This window comes from Sciurus vulgaris, assembly GCF_902686455.1.
Source record: "Sciurus vulgaris genome assembly, chromosome: 16".
NCBI lineage: Eukaryota > Metazoa > Chordata > Mammalia > Rodentia > Sciuridae > Sciurus > Sciurus vulgaris.
This window is the reverse complement of record NC_136477.1, coordinates 37,427,128-37,445,874: the sequence shown is the minus strand read 5'-3', so window position 1 is coordinate 37,445,874 and position 18,747 is coordinate 37,427,128. Positions and strand designations below refer to the sequence as shown.

At 39.9% G+C, this 18,747-nt stretch overlaps 1 protein-coding gene across 1 annotated transcript in view; it reads left to right on the top strand.

Annotated features, from left to right (window-relative positions):
- Positions 1–18,747, top strand: part of LRRC3B (leucine rich repeat containing 3B) — a 125,650-nt gene that overhangs the window by 10,704 nt on the left and 96,199 nt on the right. The window contains exon 2 of the mRNA XM_079114302.1: positions 17,575–17,641. The gene's annotated coding sequence lies outside the window, so the exon portion shown is untranslated. The remainder of the gene's footprint in view (positions 1–17,574; positions 17,642–18,747) is intronic.

The following is an 18,747-nucleotide window of genomic DNA, read 5'->3' as shown; positions in this document are numbered from 1 at the left end:
CCTGCTTTCCAATGTTTCAAGCCATGAACATCTTATAGCATTTTAATATTCACAGAATTCTTTCTGTTCCTTGCCTCATTTTGATTCTTACATTGGGTTGGCATAACCAGTACATTCCTGTCCTCACTTTATGGTGAAATGTGGCACAATTTTGTGTTGAGTTGCGGCACAATTTCCTAAGTTGCATAGCTCTGGCTTGAACCAGACATTCAACTGCGATGTGCTATAACTCTTGGGTGTTTTCTTCTTACAGATGCAACTAGTGATTGAGAGGTAGCCCAGAAAAGAATTCTGAAAACTAAAGGCTCTAGTGTTTTCTTAATGCCCAAACCTTATTCTCGTAGCACTCCCACCCTCCTTTAAACCAGAATAAATTCATCATCATCACTAAAGTAGCACCAGTTTTTGCTGTTGTTGTTGTTTACTGGGATCAAGAATCGACAAAACATATAAAGCTAGACCTTCTTTGTTTTATTCGTTAAACAGCTTCACATGTTGGAAAACATCCAAGTAAAAGCATTGGACAGTTTCAGGTCATATGGTAAACCTGGGGAGACCTATACCCTACCAGGATTTACTCCCTCTCACTACAGGATTGTGGATGGGAGTGAGCCAAGCTACCCTGGGTGGGGCTCCAGGAGATATGTCCAGGTCTATTCTTCTAGAAAACCTAATATAAGGCTGAATCCACTCAGGGACCTCCAGGAAAATGTCTGCTAATTAGAGTAGAAAAAATGCACTAACTATAGACAGAATGGGTTCTGATCTAGCCTGATCCCTTGCCACCTGTGGGGACCTTTGACAAGTTAATTAAACTTTCTGAGCCTCAATTCCTTACATGAACTACAGTGTCAGTTCTGGTGCCAGACTGCCTGACCTAGAATCTAGACTCCTCTCTTAGACAGCTGAATGGCTGTGGAGCCTAGGAAAGACTAAGACTGTGAATGATGTATGCCATGCTTTCCTTACCTATAAATAGGCATAAGTTTAGAACCTTCATTATTACAGTGATGTGAGAACTAAGTGGGTTAATATGGGCAAAGCACTTACAAGAGGGAATTAGCATGGTCATTATTATATTATCTGACTTAGTTATTTATTATGAGCATCAGATGAAACATATGTGCTATCTTGTGTCAGCCTCCCCCCAAAGCAGACCCTGAAACAAAGAACTGTATGTAAATAGTTTGTCTGGGAGTGGATGTCAGGAGGCACCTGCAGGGGGCCAAGGAAATGAGCAGTTCAGAGTGTGTTAATGGTCAGGGCACTGCTATGGGCATTGGAGACATTCCTGCTGAAGACCTCTGGGACATAGGGACAGCATGAGGAGAGCTACCTCTCCAAGAAGGGAGGAACTTACTTGCCCACCATTGGTTGCCATTTACCATTGGTTGAAAGCTTTTTCAAGAATATTCATTCTACCTCCGTTCTGAATTGTACAGCTGACAGGCAGAATATGCTCTTGACGCCAAAGAAGCCAGGCCTTGGCTAGGGTGTGTGAAGAATTTGTGGTGAATGGCTTTAGTGTGCACAGATGAGTGCTAACAGGAGGTAGATGGGGTGAATCCACTCCTACCACAGGGCAAAAGAGAGGTAGCAGACCTGTTTCCTAATAGGTTTGCAGTAAATATCTGAAACTGTCCCTCTAACTATTCTTAGATGTTCCACAATCAGATTCTATTCTTTAGGTCTACTCTGGCTGTACTAGGCCATTCCCTCAAAAAAAAAAAAAAAAGAAAAAAAAAGTGCGATGGAGGTTTGAAGACAGACGGCTCAGAAAGTAGGAGGAGAGAGAAGGCAGCTAGTAGAGGGGATGTTATTGATCAGGGTTGTGCAAGGGCGACAGGACCTCAGTCTTTCGGGGGACTCTTGAACCACTGCAGGGTACACACAGAGTCATGTCCACAAAGGAACAAGGATGCTGCAGTGACTTATCTCCCAGATCTCTGTCAGTCACTGGATGTTGGCTGCTGCAGAGATTTATCTCTCTATTGTGAGGGAGAAATGTGACTAATCCTACTCCTTGTTGTCATATTTCAGTGCTGAGTTTCCAACCATTAAGCCCCTGCTTTTCATAGATTAGGAATTAGAGGTTAATGAATTGTGCCAGTTCTTAAGCATCTATCCTGTTGTATCAAAACTGGATTAAGAATTTTGCCAGGTGTTAAGCATGTATCCTGTTTGATCAAGTTCTGGAAAAGGATAGTGCACTTGGGCCATGACCAGCCATTTTTTGCCTCTCCTTCCCCATGAAAGCGACACTATACTAGGCCTGGTGCTTCCCAATCTGTGAAAGAGACACACATCTGTCTGACCCTACCCCAACACCTATGTGATCCAGCGGAGCCTCTTCAGGTTCTTAGGATGAACAGCCTGTCATGAGTTATTTTCTCCCATGGGCGATTTGCAAACCACTCACATGTGGCAAGTGCACCCCAGAGACCTGTAACTCCAGTGATTAATGCCAAACATATTTTCAGGAATGCTTTGGAGTTGAGTCACACTAAGTGAAACCCAGGATCACATTTCTGGTGGGCTCAGTCTGTCCAGGTTAGGCTATGTTTCCTTAAGGCAGCATCAAACACTTGGGAGCAAGACAGAGCAGACACTTCTGCTGGCTCAAGGCAGCCTTTGCAGGCTGGGGTACACTCACAAGGATGGGGAAAGCAGTCCATAGAGTCAGTCCAGTGCCATCACCCTGTGGATACTCATTATCACAGGATGATCTTGGGGCAATGGCTTTGAAGAGATAGGTAGGACAGCATCTTCTTTGTGTGTACTTTTCCTCTTAAAAAAAAAAGCCCACCAGAAATATATTTCTAAAATAATTTCTACCTACCCCTTTTCTACCCTTGCACCTCTTGTGCTACAAGCTACTCTGGTTTATTGGCTACTCACAGTCAATACATTCATATCACTTTGAACTTAGAACTGTGGCTCATGTCATTCCTCCACCTGGAGGGCATTTTTCCCAAGCAGTGCTCAGTCTGAAGGCAGATGAATTTCTTATCTCTACTACCATTCCTATCACTTCCCATGGAACAGCTGATCTCTCATTCATGGTCTTGGTGGAGTCCGTACATACTAAAAGACGAGCACTTAAACTATTGCATCTATATATGCATCTGCTTCTCCCAGGTTGAACATGAACTTCCTGAGTGCAGGAACTCTTTTATGTGTTGCAGAACAAGGCACATTTCAAGGAATTATAAATTAATTTGAGAAGACAAGTGTAAACAGATAAACAAATATCCAGTAATTCTTTGTAGTATATGGTTGTGCCAAAAATGACATAAATAATAAAAACCCAGGATGCATAGGAGACAGAAGATCTTCAGATGATAGATTGAGGATAACCACCATTATAAGATGAGGCCAACACTGAGTCTTGTGGAATGAGTGGGATTTAGGTAGATGGAGAAGAACCTGAGGAGGAAGAGAAAACACGTGTACTTGCAGAAGCCCCACCACTATAGAACAAAGCCTGAATTCCTCAGTCTGTCAATGAGGGTCTTTTATACCCAACTGTATTGCCTGTTCCTACCTATGGTCATGCAGCTATTGAATCAGCACTTCTCAGCACTTGCTATGCATAGGCATTATTTTGTGCACTACAGATATAACAGTATACCAGACAGCAAGGAAACTTAGATCCTGGTGGCATACACAGGCAATAAAAAATGGAAATGATATTAGAGAGTAATCAGAGTAGTCTATTTTGCTCCTGGTTGTTGGAAAAATTTCCCCAACATCTGCGCTGAAACCTGGATGATAAGAAGATAGTCTTCCAGGGAAAAGGGGAAGAACTCCAGGTAGAGTTCTTGGCAGGGGTAAAAACCAAGAAGTGGTGACAATTTTGATTTGTTTGAGGGACATAAGTAGACCCTTGTGACTGAGATGAGAGATGTGGTTAATACAGGTATATTATAGTGAAGCCAAAATGGTACAAAACCCTGCAGGAGAGAGAAAGGGGTTTGGATTTTATTCTAAGTGAAGTGGGAACAACTGAGTGAGTTTTAAGTATATAATGTGATTTATACTTTGGCCAAATGTAGAAAAAAATTTCTGTTCCACAGGATCAGAAAAAAAGTGGAAGCAGAGAGCACCCACAGGTATTCTTCATAATATTCCATATGAGTGAAGGTGACATCCTGGACTGGGGCCTTAAAGGTGGAGATGAAAATGAATGGATGGACTCAGAGTGAACAGGACACCCTCACCCCAATCTGAGCCATCAGTAATGCATGTTTCCTCCCAGCTCTCCCTTCCTGCACACTGCATCCCAGCCACAGCAGACAAAGCTGTCATTTCCCAATCTCTCCAACTACCAGCCACAACCAACCCTCGTGATAGTTCCAAAATAGACCTTCTCCTCTCCGGGCCCTTCCCATCCTCGGGCCCAGTCATATCTGATCTCCCCAAAGGCCTCCAAAATCCTTCAGTGGAATTTATCTCTCTTCCTCCACTCCCTGTGTGCTTTATTTATAGCCATCATGACAATCTGCTTTAAAGTGGAGATATTAATACACAACGTTTTTCAGACTGGAGGTTAGATTCAACTGAGTGTCTCCCTTGGTACTACTTTGGTTGCAGTAGGCACTCAATAAGTGTCACTTACAGTGAATTAAAGTAACCCAGATAAAGGGTAAAAGTCCAGTTTTTCAACTTGGGGAAGCTTCCTGGAAGGAAAAAATCCTGAGGATGATGATAACTATGGTGACGTCACTGACAGCCATGATAGTGATATTGATGGTGACAGTCAATTATCACGCATGCTGGACACTGTGCTGAGCACTTTATGCATTTTATCCCCACATGATCCATAACACAATATTTCTTTTCATTCTTATTTTCTCCACAAGGAAGCTAAAGGGTGTGAGAGTCAGGTAAGTTAGCTAAGGATCACATAGCTAGTAGTCAGGGTGAGGACTTAAATCTAGGGCCTTTGCTCTTGGAAAGCTTTCTTTACTATTTTGGTTGTGGAAGATCAGACGTAGGTAAATAGGAATGGAGATAGGAAAGCCAAGTAGGTAACAGAGCCTTCTATGTTTTAGAACTGCACCTACAAGATTTCTTACAACAGAGTATCCTGGTACCTCAAGAGCACTGTACAAAGGGTGTTTCAAAGTAAGACCTGTGCCTGACAGTTGAAAGTGTTGTTAATCCCAATATTCTCTTTATGAAGGCAAGCCTCTCCCACTTCAGGAATGTTCTGGGTACCTCTGTTTCAGCATTGTTCTTATAAAAATTGTTCACAGTAAGACATATACTAGCACCTTATGAGAACTATTCATAAAGCAATTGAAAAGAATCTGAGCCTGGTAATTGGAAGGGTGATCATTTGTAATGGTCCTTCTATGAATTCAAACATTTCCCAGCTTAGGAAACTTTTGCATACCTCTGTTTCAGAACTGTTTTTAAATTGTCTTACAATAGCCCACATTGGCACTTTATTGAGCATTATACACAGGGTGGTTTCAAAGAAGAACCTGAGCCTGGTAGTTTAAAGCTTCACATTTCTGATACACTTTTGAAGAACATAAGCCTGTGGCATGTTTGAAACCTTCTACTGGCTTGTATTTAAAAATTACTGATATGAGCTTTTTACATATTGGCACTTTATGACCATTATACACAGAGGGTTAAAAAAAATGAATCCCCTGGAAAAATATGGTAAGCTTGAATAAGATCAATTCCTACAATGGAGAAGAGGGGAGGAATCTGAAAAACATTTATGAGGTAGCAATGACAACAGCTGATGACTAATTGGATGTAGTGATAGAAATAGTTGAAGACCATGTCCAGGTTTCAATTTTGGGCATTTGAGTAGCTATTGATGGCATTGGGGAGCATATATTGGCACCTTATGAGCACTGACTTTGGGGAGAAAGTAAGACTGCAGAGATCTTATTATGGATAAAATATGTGGACACTGCTAAGTGGTGGGCATGTTATGGTTTGAAATGTTGCATTGACAGCCTAGGAGGCATTGGTTCTTTCCTAACATTGAATATGAAGCCTTGAATTTGTCCCCATCATTTTATATGTGAAAGAATAATTTATGCATAACAAGAATTCTTCATTTGCTTATGTGTGATTTTAAACACAAGAAATATTAGGTGAATGCAGAAAATGACATCAAATTGATTGGAGTCACACAGGCACTCACACCATACATGTGTGAAACATCTACTGGTATCACAATCCACAGGGTGTGCTATGAGCCACATCCATGCACACCTGATGTTACAACTTTCTGATTGATTTTATATAATCACTTCACAATAAAACATAAGTACAATCATTCCAAAGTCCAGGTAGATGTCTACAAGCAAACCTCAGGCTCTTCATGGTGAGGTGCCATATTTATTATAATATTTATGTATTTATATACTATTTAACATGTGTAAAATTATGATATTTCTTTTATTATCTTCCTATTTTTTCTGTTGTAAGTTTTCTGACTTTGTCCCTTTGGGCAGTTATGACAAAAATCATGTAAATAGGGCAGTTTATTTCAACAAGAATTTATTTCTCACAGTTCTGTTGGCTGGGTAGTCCAAGATCAAGCCACCTGCAAATAGTGTTTGGTGAGGGCCCTCTTTACCATGACTAACCTTCTCCTCAGTGTAACCTCATGGTAGAAGACGTAAGGGAAAATTCTGTAGGCTCTTTTGTAAGGACAAATTCCATTCACAAGGACCCAACCCTTATTGTCATTTTCCAAAGTCCTCGCCTCTAGATACTATCACCTTAGGGGTTAACGCTTCAACCTGTGAATTTAGGTTGTACACATTCAGTCTATCACAGTTACTAACAGAGTTTGTGATTATTTTTCCTCCAATTCTGTCTTTCCCATAACCTCTGTTGTTTTTTTATTGCATGGTGTTGGAATGCATAAGTTACATTAGAGCAGAACAGACTGCCGTTAGTTGAAAACAGGAGCGTGGGCCTCAGAAAAGAGACAAGATATAGATTTTGCTGTCTTTAGCAGGTCAGCGGTGTCAGGGCCATGGGAACAGATGAGAGCTCTCTGAGAGAACTTATGGAAAATGAAAAGAATTGAGGATGGGACCTTCAGAAACACCAGCATTTACATGGAAAAAGAGCCAGAAAATGAAATTAAGAAAGGAACTACTATGAAAGGGAAAGGAACCTGGAAACTATAAGGGAAGGAAACCTTGAGAAGAAAGGGATGGTTATAAAAGGAAAAGGTCAAATGAAGTATATGTGTCAAAGAGAGTAAAAGTTAAGAAATAGACAATGGGTTTAGTTATTTCATTATTCATCCTTCTTTTTTAGCCACAACCAGATAAAGAGGCCCTTTCCCCCACAGAGCAGAGATATCAGAGCCATTTCACACTGAACTCAGAGATATAAGGTGAATAAAAATGACGATTTATTCAAATCAGGAGAAACAGGATTAGAGGAAAGAGGGAAAATGGTACAGGGTAGAGGACCAGAAAGGGGCTCGAAAGTGCTCGTCTATTTTTGGATCTGTCACTGAATAGTTTCATAATCTTAAATACTTTTTCCAGGCACCAGAAGTATTCTCCAGAAATACTTCCTTCCACTATAATTCATCTTTACTAAGTGTGTAAGTTCTAAATCTGACCAAAGTATTCATTGTATTTTTCCATTTTTATAAAGAATTGTTTGTTTGATGATGGGGTAACCACTCCTAGGGAAGCCAAAAATGAAGCATCACCTACTTGGAAGAAATATGATCTAATTATAGGTAAAGTCCTGGGTCGAAAGCATAGAGAATTGATAGTAGAATAAACATACACAGAAAACTAGACCCTTCATCTGAAGTCAGAAAACTGTGGCCCATGGGCCAAATCTTGCCCATCACCTGTTTTTACAAATAAAATATTATTGGAACACAAACCCACCAGATTGCTTATATATTGTCCATGGCTGCTTTTGAATTATAGTGGCAGAATTGAGTAGCTGTGATAAAAACCCCATGGCCCACAAAGCCTAAGAAATTTACTACCTAGCCTATTCAGAAAAAGTCTGCTGGCACCTTCTTTAAATAAGGAACATGAGGATGCTTAACCAAGGTTTAGAGACTAAAGGCAAGTTTTCTAGTTCAAGGTCATGAACCCTTCATTTCAAGGTCAAGGTCAAGATCTCTGATTCAGCTGGGCGTGACAGTGCATGCCTATAATCCCAGCAGTTTAAGAGGCCCAGGCAGGAGGATTATGAGTTCAAAGCAAGCCTCAGCAACTTAGTGAGACTATCTTAAAATATAATGTAAAAAGTGGTGGGGGGCGGAGCTGAGGATGTGGATCAGAGGTTAAGTGCCCCTGGGTTCAATTCCTGGTACCAAAAAAAAAAAAATCACTGATTCAGTATCAAGGAATTTTTAGGATGAAAATAACTCAGACTTATTAGTACTTGATACCCAATAGATAAGCCAAACAGGAGAAAATACTTTTGAAAAAAATGTAATATTTGTTATTTCATAGAATCATCAAGATATTCATAATGAGAAAAACAGAACTCCCTCTGGGTTTTATAAATTTATGTTAGTGTCTTCATTTGAATTGTACACGGTGTTATGGTTTGGATGTGAGGTATCCCCGAAAGCTCTCATGTGAGACAATGCAAGAAGGTTTGGAAGTAAAATGATTGGGTTTTGAAAGCCTTAACCCAATCAGTGAATCAATCCCCTCATAGGGATTAGCTCAGTGGTAACTATAGGCAGCTAGAGTATGGCTGGAGGAGGAGGGTCCCTGGGAGTGTGTCTTTGGGGTTTATATTTTGTCCCTGTTGAACAGAGCTCTCTCTGCTTCCTGGTAATGTCCTGAGTTGCTTTCCTCCACCACACTCTTCCGGCATGATGTTCTGCCTCACCTCAAGCTCCAGGAAATGTAGGAAGTCTTCAATGGACTGAGCCCTCTGAAATTGTGAACTCCCAACTTTTCTGCCTCTAGTTCTTTTTGTCAGGTCTTTTGGTTGCAGCAACAACAAAACTAACTAAAACATATGGAACATGGGGGCAGAGAGGCAACTTCAGCTCTTCCATACTTAGGGTCTCTGAAGTCTTAATTCAAAGCAAAGAAGAAATGTGTCTCCAGGACTATATGGTGGAGGCAGAGTGAAATGCCACTGTCTATTCATTGTGACTGCTTCTTTCCATGTATTTCTCTTTCCAAAACACCAACCATCTTTGTAGATACTGACATTGCTCTTCCAATTTCCAATAGACTACTGGTGTAAATTCTAGGTCCACTATTTCCTGTTATTTTGGGTAAATTACTTACCCTCTTTTTGCCTCCTGTTTGTCATCTATAGAATGGGAATACTAGTATCTACACAGAAATAATCTATACATAGAATAGAATCTGACACATATTTGAGCAATCAGAAAAATGTTAGTTATTTTAAATGCCCAATATATTTTCCTTGAAGAATATTGTGTAAAAAACTGGAAAGGAAAAAGTGGGAGTTACATCTTTTCCAATTAGAAGGAATTACTTTACTCTCTATCAATAGCATCCCCTTGAAGTCATGTATCATATCCTAACTTGTGTAAAATACAAGTTTTCACTTTTTTATCTGTAAGAATATGAAACAGTTTTGATAGTATTTTAGTCCAAAGGGGAAGAAAGAGAAGAAATTTGATTGACAAATGTGTCAGATACTATGCTATACAATGTTTTCTACTTAAATCATTAGAACAGTCCTGTGGATTTCCATTTCACGGAGAAGGAAACAAAAGCTTAGCATACCTTTATAGCTTACTTAAAGGGCACAATTAGTGGATAGCTTTGCCATGACTCCAAAGACTATCCTGGATTCCTTTATCTTTATCAGTGGTTCTTAAAGAGGGGCAATTTTGCCCTCTAGGAGCATTTGGCAAGGTAAGGGGGAACAGTTGGAGTAGACTACTAACATTTATTGAGTAGAGGCCATGGATTCTGCTATCCTAACAATGTACAGTACAGTTCCAAATTATCTGACCTAAAATGTGTATAGTACTGAGGTTGATAAAACCCTGGGCTATATTACATTGCTTCAGAAGACTTAAATAAAAATAAATGGAAAGAATATACATGCAAATAAGATTTCTAGAGGGTTTGCTGAAATGGTTTCACTTAATTATTATTCTAAGTTGCTAATAAAATGAACTCTTTTTAATATTTACATCAGATGTTTTAACATTTATGCTTAACCTCATCCACTGTTCTCTGAGACTTGTTAAAATGGCTCTTTGTGAAATGCTTGGAGAATTTCAAAGAGAGAAGAAGATGTTATTTGGCATTGCAAATACCATGTGGACATTGCCCTACATTAGCAGAATTCCCTTAGAAGAAACTCAGGATGCCAGACATGATTCTCAAGGCCACAAAGACTAGTGCTGTGCCAAGCAGTGATACTTAGAGAGAGTGTTTTGGGGTTAAAAAAAAATCAAAAAGCTAATTGTACCTGGGATTTATGAATCTTTGAGACTCTGGCAGACATGAGGCAAATGCTGTTGGTGCTTCATCCAAATCTCCTTCACAGGAGAGGGGTGCTGCCCCCACCCCACATACTCAGGCACACTCACACACACACAGCAGGTGTGAGTGTTGGTTGCTAAGGTCTCCTTTCCTTAGAGAGCTGTCCTCCATGGGATAGGAACTCCTCACCAGGGAGGTCATATCCCACCCTCCTGAGCAGTCAAATGCCATGGGCTGATGAAAGGATGCCCTCCTTGCCTTCTGGAGAACCAATTTTGGGGTATGTGTCAAATTCCAGAACTCCCCCTGGGTTCAGGCTGAAGCTGGACTCCAGTTAAGACTCCATCTTTCTTTAGATTTCTTCCCTCATCTGATTCTGCTTTCTATACCCTCCTGCTCCTGAGAGCAACCCCTGATAAATCACTTTCTCAAAAACACCCACTATGGACTCTGGGTCTCTGGGAGCTGGCCCCCAGTTCACAGATCCAGATGAAGATGAGTAGGTGCTTCCTCCTGCATGGCAACACTCTCCCTGCTCTGCTCTATCTCCACTATTTAGCCGGGGAGCTAGAGGACGCATGGGGACAATCAGAGCTCAGGAAATTTTAGACAGGGATGACACCATGTTCTGCTTGCTGATCAAAGGGCTGTTGGGAGTCTGTCTCGCCAGACTAAAACTTTTCCCTGAGAGGAGAAATTGTTTCCTTGGCCTGAGACCAGACCCCAAGGCAACAGCAGCTTTGTCAGACACCAAGCTCCCATCAAAGTTAATGGGGAGGAATTTTCCTTACTTCACCAAACCTATTGAATGTACACATCTGACGCTGTCATCACAAAACAGTCCATGGAATTCTGTATCCTTTAATAATATATCCTTTTATTACATCTTAGGTGAAGTACAGCTCATTGAATGTGTTCTCCTCTTGTTCATGGTTCCTGGAGTACTTTGAGAAATATCTGGACTTATTTATAATACTCAATCTACAAAGCTAGATAGGCTCATCAAATAATTAAAATAATAATTAGAACAATTTCCTCCCTGCCCCCCACTGTCCCCAGGTATACGAGATGGAACCCAGGGTCACTTTACCACTGAACTATATCTCCACTCCTTTTAATTTTTTTATCTTGAGGAAAGGCCTCTTCAAGTTGCTGAGGTTGGCCTTTAACTTGCCACCCGCCTGCCTGAGATTTTTGAGTGGCCATGTGGCTGGGATTCCAGGCATGTCTACTTGGAGTCTTTTTTAATTTTAATTTTCATGCAGGTCTTGGTACATGTGGAAATTTTTGTAATGTTAGACTTTTTAAATGTACAGTCATTAAGTTATAAGGGAATTTATGACTTTCCCTCTACTCTGGCCATATATTTTCAGAGAGTTTTTTTTTTTTTTTTTTTCTTAATCCAAAGTATTTGTTCATTTGTTCGCCCCTCACATATTCTCTGTGCTGGGAGCTGTTCTTAGTATTAAAGAGACAAAGATGAGCAAACAAAGTTCCTACCCTCATGTAGCTCCCTTTCTAATGGAATACACTTATAAATATATACTATATTGTGATATCAAATAATGGTAAGTGAAATGAAGTAACAGCAGAATAATCTCTCTTCTAAATGAAAGGGATATAACTTAGTTAAGATTGTGAACTTATGTTTCCCTAATGTGATACCAATGTAAATGAGAACTGAATGAAGTAAAGGAGGAAGACATAGGGTATTTAGTGAATAGAGGTCAACTAGTTCCATGTCCCTGAGATTGAAACATAATTGGCAGGTTCTAGGAACTCCAAGTCAGTGACTAGAGCACAGAGTGCCAGATGGACAGCAGAAGAGGAAAAGCAGTTACTGCATCTATCAGAAGTGCTTAATAGTTTGGGCTAGGCAGTTCTTCACAGTCCCTCTTGTTGCAGAATAATTATCTTCCTTTGCCTGCAGGTACTAAATGCCTACAACGCCCCATTTGTTGTGACAGCCCAAAATATGTCCCATATATTTTCTATTGCACTGAGATATGACATTAGTCCCAGTGGATGATTAAGCTTTACAACAAGGAAGTGACATGATCAAAATTATATTATCGGGCCATCGTGGTTGCTGAGAAGAAAACAGAGTGAATAGGTAGAGAGTTGAAGAAGACAAAACGTTTAGGATGCTAATGCAATGGTCCATGCTAAAGATAATGATAGTCAGGGCTATGAAGTATCAGGGGACATGGTACTGAACAGCTGGTTTGGGGATGTAGTTCAAGGTAGACGGGCTGACATGGGAAGTGAAGTAAGAGTGAAAGATTAGAGTCATGGAAAACTCTAAGGCTAGTTATCTCTATAACTGTTCTTGATCATTTATGACCAAGTCTTAAAAATAATATAGGCAGCTATTTTATTTTTTTCTGGTCATCTTTGAATTTGTGTGTGTATATGCCTTTACATTTAAAAATAACTTCAGTCTCTGGGTTTCTTAATCTTGGCATCACATTTTGGGGGTGCATTGTGGGATATTATCAGCACCCTTAGCTTCAACCTTGTTATAACAACAAACATGGTCTCAAGACATTGTACCAAGTTCCCTGGGGGCAGAATTGATGCCAGTGGAGAATCACTGCTCTAAGCAAAAGCAACCATGTGTTTGTAGCCTTGGTTTTACCTGTCAATGAGTGAGTTTGGACAAGCCATTGAAGCCTTTCAGGACTTGATTACTTCCTCAGTGTTTTTCATCATAAAAGTAAGACATCTGTTAACCCAAGTTGCAAACTAGAAATTGGTTAACAAAGTCTGTTTTCCTGGGAATTAACTTCCACAGAATTTCAAATTAATAGTGCCTCAAAAATGTCTTACTAATACAACATAAAGTTAGTTTTTCTTCTGGGAATGAAAAAAAAAATGTCCTATCAATTAAAAGACTGATTTTCTCAATGTGGAATGTAATTGGAACAAGCAGAATTTGCTGTTAGGCCTTCTCAGATTCTGAAATTTCTTCTGAAATTTCCTATTTTTCAAAAGGCAGTTGGGGATAATATAGCCACAGTTGTCCATATGTGTGTTTTTTGTGAGCCTTGCTTGTGAAGCATTTGGTACAAAAAACTTTGACTTTTGGTTGACAATATTAAATTGTCGTAGGCACTGCTAGGGATTGTTTTACTGCATCATGTCTGTTTATTTGCCCAATTAGAGCTATCCATGCAAACATATAAAATTGTTATAACAGGCAGATTTACTAGCAACCTCTTTTGAATTATGTCATTTAACTCCCAAGAATTTTTTTTTGAAATGATTTTCTCTTAAAATTTGCATGGTATTTCTTTTCCACTCCAAAATTTGAGGTGGAGGGGTATTCATAATCAAAAGGGTGGTTCTTATTTGAACACTAAGGCTGATTTGGGGTTACTTCCCATCTCTCATCAGAATGGAGTTGTGACCAAAGCTTGACTCTCTTCTTGGGTCTGGAACTTTCTTTAGTTACCACACCTGCAATGTCAATTGCCTTGCCAGATATTGAGGAAGCAGGCCAGCATACAGATTGACAGGATGACTTATGAAGGTTTATTGACAAAGTCATGGATACAATAGAAAGTTAAATGAAATTCTGTATCTTTTTGCATGTATTGTAAGATGACTAAGAGTTATTCTGTGTGTATTTGTGTGTGTGTGCGTGTGTCCTCTATTTGGATGACCTATATGCAGGGTTTCTACTTTATTAAATCTATAGATGCTTTTTATTAAATGAAAAAAGTTAAATCAATTTTCTATATTTATACTAGCATTCTAGCTTCTCTAAGCTTGGCCATTGCCAGAGTCTTTTAAGGAAGGCAGAGTCAGCTGGAATGTGCTGTTACTCTGGTTTTTCCTGAATTCTAGGAGGCTAAGGATTTCCTCTCTGGTCTTATTCAGTGGTCAATGCTTGATGCTAAATGGAGGACTGATTTCAGGAATTGATTACTTTAAATGAAGCACCTATGTGTATAGAATGATTCCCAAGGGGCCTGGAGCTGGTGACTCCAACAGGGACAGCCTTAAAATGACTTTCACTTTTCTGGTAACAGTAAGGCAATTAAGTTCTAGGAAGAGAGTAGTGATGTGGCCCACCATAGAGAAGACCCAAGTTTCATTGAACATCTTGACTCTGAAGAACTCTGTAGAATAGGGCTTTACCTGGGAAAGTGGTTGCATAAGAAAACAAAATTCATTTATAGCCCCCAGGAAGATCATCAGCATGCCTTTGAATCCATTTTGCATAATTGTTGAAGGTTCTGAAATTTTCACTGGTCAAAGGAATGGCAAAGAAATTATCATTCTTTTTATCTTTTTATTTGACAAATATTTGAATTCCTAGTTTTACAGAGTTTTATTCTTAGTTGCAAGGGAGAATATTAAAAAGAATAGGAGATAGAGCCTACCCTGAAGGAATATAGAGTTGCATGGGTGAGACCGTCAAGGATGATTTCTGCTGTACTACTCATATATGAGAAAATAAAATGCATTTGGTGTTAGAGGACTGGCCAAATATTGTAGAATAACAAAAGAAAGTAAAAATCAATTCTATTTACAAGAGGATCAGTGCATATTGTGAATATTAATTAGGATGCTTACAACTTCAAGCAACAGATTACCCGATTAAAAGTAGCTTAGATTTGTACTGAAGACCTGGTTGAAGGGTAGATTCTGGTTCAGTATTTCTGGGATAATGCTCAAGATTCCGCAGTTCTAACAAGTTTCTGGTGATGTCAAAACTGTTGGTGTGCTCACCACCTTTTGAGTAGCAAGAACTTTTAAAATAAGACTTTGTCTTATATAATCAAAGTCCCAACATAGGTGGTTATAGGGCTGATTTAACAGCTCAAAGGACATCAATAAAGACCCAAGCTTTTTCTGTTTTTCTACTTTCCATCTTCAAACTGACTTTTGTTTTCAGGGCTTTTCCCTCATGGTCTCAAGATGGCTGCACTGATTTTAGGCATCATGGTGACCAGTAGATGCAAAGCAGTGACCAGTAGAAGAAGGATATCACTCATCTTGTGATTCAGTTTTAGGGAGAAAAATCTTTACTAGCAAACCTCCCAGCAGGCTTCCCTTTAGGTTCTGTTGACCCTAATCTTGTCTGATGTCCATCTTTCACTGCAAGGGGAGCTAGAGAAGTAGATTTTCAACTTCTGTGATGAGACAGGAGCTCTGTGGAAAGAAGGTTGAGGAAGATAACAGTCATTGGATGGGCCACCGTGTCGGCCACAGTAGAGCTGGGATCCTTTTGGTCATGGGTCGAGGGTGAGGAATGCCTCACTAACTGAGCACATGGAAGGGATGATGGAATCTATCATACCATGAGTCAGTTGCACGATTTATCTCAAAATCATCTGCCCTTGTTTTTCCATGTCTCATCATTCCCCCTTCCACTGTCTTGATTCAGAACACTAACTTTTCTCACCTAGAGTACTGTCTCACCATTCTTCCCTCTCCATTTACACTTCCAGTCCATCTTACAAACAGCGGCCAGAGACATCCAGCCTGCGAATGTGACCATGACATACCTTGTTTGAAATTCTATCATGACCTCCATATCCTTCAGAATGTAGTATTAACTCCACAGGACACTCTTCAAGGCTCATCATAATTTCCTGTCTGCTCTTTGTCCAACCTCACCTCCCAACACTCCCCACTACAAGTCAAAGTCTTTGATATTTAAGAGAATTAGAGAAAGTTTTTGCTATAACCTATTACTAAATTATACAGGTATAAATTATCTATGTGAGAATTCCTTTTAATATCTCTGCAGCTCATGAAGAGTGATTACTGGACTTCCCATAATTTGTGACATCTACACTTTCCAGTCCACTTCATATGCCAGATGCTGATCATCAAAGTCAATCTCAAACATGCCAGGTAGCTTTGATAGTTAGGGTCTTTCCTCTCCCTCCAGTAATGAGAGGTATTTGGAAGTAAAGTTCTTATTTCCTTAATATTATTCCTAGTTTTCCTTCCCGTACGTGATTTATTAAATTCTACTCAATACAAGAGAACTTTATGGCTTATTGACTTTTTAATATATATGACTTTTATTATTAATATATCTTCTCATCCTCTCATTACTTTTATTATTCTATTATTCTTCCAGATACAAACTCATAGACTATTTATTTTCCCTTCTTTCTTCCCAACCCCAAATACAAGAGCTTTAGTAAAAATCACAAGCAGGCAGCCTGACATATCTTATGTGCTTCATAAATATTCTTTCCAGTCTCTTCCTTAGGCATTTACTGAGCAGCCCTCCTATGGTTTAATGCCAAGGAGAGGAAGATCCAACAACTGTCTTGACCTTTAGGAAATCACAACTGAGTTCACCCTGCCTGTGCTAAGCTTGATTATTGCCATATTGGAAATGTGTAGATGGAACATTGAGAATAGGAGGAAATGATCCTTAGGTTGCCTGGAGAGTTAGGCAAGCCAAATCAAGAGGATGCTGGTGAGAGACACATAAAAGTTAAGGAGAAGCTGTCCGTGTGAATTAGAAAAACCAGAAAGTATTCCAGAGAGAGGACAAAAATGTGGCAAATTGGGGGGAATTGTGAGCATCTAAATTTGGCTGGTTCATAAAAGAAGGGAGAATGGCAGGGGATGGGGCTGGTAAAATAGCCAAGCAAGATTATGACACTCATTGACTCTGTAATGAAGTTAAACTTTTATCAAGAACCACTGAAGAATTTTGAGCAAGGAATATCACAGTCACTTTTGGAGGCTAGACATTCCTGGGTAGAGAATTGAAGGGGATTGGTGAGAGGAGCTCTGGGGATGGCAAGATCTTTTAGCAGAGTATTGCAGACCTCGGGTGAGAAATGATGGTGTTGAATAAAGACAGCAGCCGGAGAGAGAAGAGGATGACAACATTGTATGGACCATTAAAAGATCTCTAGAAGGTAAATTTGGTTCTATCTGTGAATGAGTATAGAAGATATGGATGGCTATGACCTAAAAGTAAATGAAATATGAAGAGAATACTGTAACTTCCAGGGGGCTTCATTTTGAAAATGTCCCCTTTGCTGAAATTGTCGCAGGGCTCCTTGTATGCAGAGTGTACACCAGACACACTCAGCAACCTGTTAACATACCACCATCTTGATCCTGATAAAACTCTGCACAGGTGCCTCTCCTCTTCACTCTTGAGGAACTGAGTACAGTGCCTGATGAAAGCAGAACACCGGACACATGTGAGTATTGTGCTTTTTCTCTTGGGTACGATCTCTATTTTTATTGAACAACTGTCAGTAGGCCATGCAGCATTGCCAACGACACACTGAAAATAGAATGAAGGCAATTACCTCAGCAAAGATTAACGCAGAAAGTAAAATTGCACTTATGTAATACTCATCTTCCAGGCGCTGAGACCAGCTTGCAGTTGGTTTCTCTGACTTGGTGTCAGCATCCTCGTACGCTGACACCATCCATGCCCAGGTTGGAGGAGTCCACCCTCTATATGGCTCCCTTTTCCTGCATTCTCCACAGCTCTCCACAGAGCAGACATCAGAAGGCTGAACTGCTCCCAGTGATGATTTCCCAGCAAGAAGCTGCAAACAGATGAGAGATAATATTAGCTAACAATATATCAGCACTCTGCTGGTGTTTGGCAACTGCTTGTCTGTAAGCTTCAGGAAAATGCTTGCATTTTGGAGAATGTCAAGACTGATGAGGAACTTCAGAGATGATTTTAGCCAATCCTTTCATTTATAGAAAAAACACTGGAGCCAGAGAGGAGTAGATGGCTCATCTGTGGCTTCTTTTGTCCCTTAAGTTTACAGAAAGGACTGAAACCCTGGGCTCTACTCCTGCAAGGGCATTTGCCTCACACTATTTGATTCTTACAAAGAAATGGGGAAAGGTCAGAAAAACTTCCTTGTCAAATCCCTAAAACAACCCCAGTGAGTGGAGAATTCTTAATACAAAAGAGGAAAACCAACCCCCTAATTAGATACAGAGTTGACTCCAGACCAAGTAACAGAAATATTGTGCTGATTTCCATGAGTGCCACAGGAGGAGGAATGGAAAGCCACCTCAGCAACTTGTGGCTTACATGTGGGGCTGGTGGTTGGTACTATTTTCATAATATGCAAATACAATGAAAATAGCTAGGACGGATTGTAAAAGAAATAAGAATAATTAGTAGCTGCAGAGGGCCACTTTGGCATCAGTTGTTGATAGCACCTGCTTTTTCTATTTTCTTGCAAACCTCTGCTGTTGCAAACTGAGTTGGCTCATTTTATTTAGTAGTAGAAATATTAAATTCCACTCCTGAAATTCTGACAACACCATGTCAGGC